The following is a 1614-nucleotide window of genomic DNA, read 5'->3' on the forward strand; positions in this document are numbered from 1 at the left end:
AACTATATTTTGCTCATAGAAATTCCTACACTCGAGGCAATCGTACACAGTCAACGGCTAACTGAATGTAATTTAAGTTAAAGAGCACTTAAAATTATGCTTATATATTCTAAATAGATTAATGTAATTATGATCTAATAATAACTAAATTTTAATAGAACGCTATTTCACGACAATAGTCACAAGGGTTGTATGGTAGGGGAGTAGTTAAATAGATAAATCAAAAGAAGAAACTAAGTGCATTTAGTAGAATATAATAAGGGATAATTAATCGTGTGGTCATACCGAATGTTGAAAATGATTCAATATACATATACGTCTGAGTTGATGTTGGTGGATACTCCTCTTGAACAGCAAAGAAAATGTATCGTGACGCTAACTGGCGTGGACGTTGTGCATCGGATGGTCTTGTAAAATAACTGTTCGGTGAGTCGATCCCGTAGGGTCCTTATATAATGTGACTTTGGTGTGATCCCTTCTTCTGGTGCATCGATGTCTGCGTTTACGCATTGATGTGTTTATGACTTTCTGTCTTCAGTGGTATGACAAAGGTTCCGCTGCTGGTAATTTATTGTGTTATGATGTCCCTACGTCTATATCGGAAATTTGTCGTCGGGGTCTTGAAGTTTATTATGAGTTATAATGTGCTGTCGTCTGGCGCCGTTGATAATTGATAGTTGGTTTTTACTAAACGGCTGGTCGGAGAGGTGTTGAATATCATTTATGTTTTGCATGTGTCGTGTGTGGTGTATGAGGGAGCGTAAGTATATGCCTAATGCGTATATATGTATAATGGATATGTAATTATATATATTGGATCACCACACACTCAGTACGGTCCACCATTTATTAGTTATCCCGTGTTTTTATTTAAGTCTAAATATTACATATTACAAATAATTTAAAGTAGATACGTACCTTTACGTTATCATAATGTTCCGTGTACAGTCGTACGCAATCAATTATTGCTGTTAATAGTCGGTTTGTCAAATACATTTAAACAAATAAAAGCTCGGCATTTAATCTTCGAACCTACGTATATTAATATAACTATACAAATCAAATCATCACCGTGTTGAATATTTAAAACACTGCAGCTTTGTCGAGAGAAAAAAAAACAATAGTTTATTTACAAATTTACAATACGCAATAGTATGCCTACTATATAATAACATAAATATTAATATAGAAATTGTAACGGTCACTGATGCCAGCCTGGCGGTCAGTGACGGACATTTGACAATAAAGTACAGCTATATTACTATAATAATAGACGACATTCAAATTCATCATGTCAGTACATAATACTGTGATAGCGATCGGAAATAAAATACACCTTATAAATACAAAAGGTCATCGCTATACACATTGCTAACAGAGACAACCATACGATGTCCGAATGCCTGAATCTATAGACACTACTACAACTACAAACGTGTCCAACTCTTTGCGGCACCATCGAGACCTGCACCGTTGCAACTGTCGTTTCAAACCGCGGTAATAGTGTTGGACCTGTGGTTTGACCATCTTTGACGTTGGTGACGGTTGCACCTGGCGTTCGACCATCATTGACGTTGATGATCACCTGAAATGACAGGACGACATGAACGCGTG

The 1614-nt window shown here is 36.4% G+C and overlaps 1 protein-coding gene across 1 annotated transcript in view; it reads right to left on the minus strand.

Annotated features, from left to right (window-relative positions):
- LOC103307683 (zinc finger protein 62 homolog) overlaps positions 1 to 1614 on the minus strand; it is a 42554-nt gene that overhangs the window by 39512 nt on the left and 1428 nt on the right. The window lies entirely within an intron of this gene.

This window comes from Acyrthosiphon pisum, chromosome X (genome assembly GCF_005508785.2).
Source record: "Acyrthosiphon pisum isolate AL4f chromosome X, pea_aphid_22Mar2018_4r6ur, whole genome shotgun sequence".
Lineage (NCBI taxonomy): Eukaryota > Metazoa > Arthropoda > Insecta > Hemiptera > Aphididae > Acyrthosiphon > Acyrthosiphon pisum.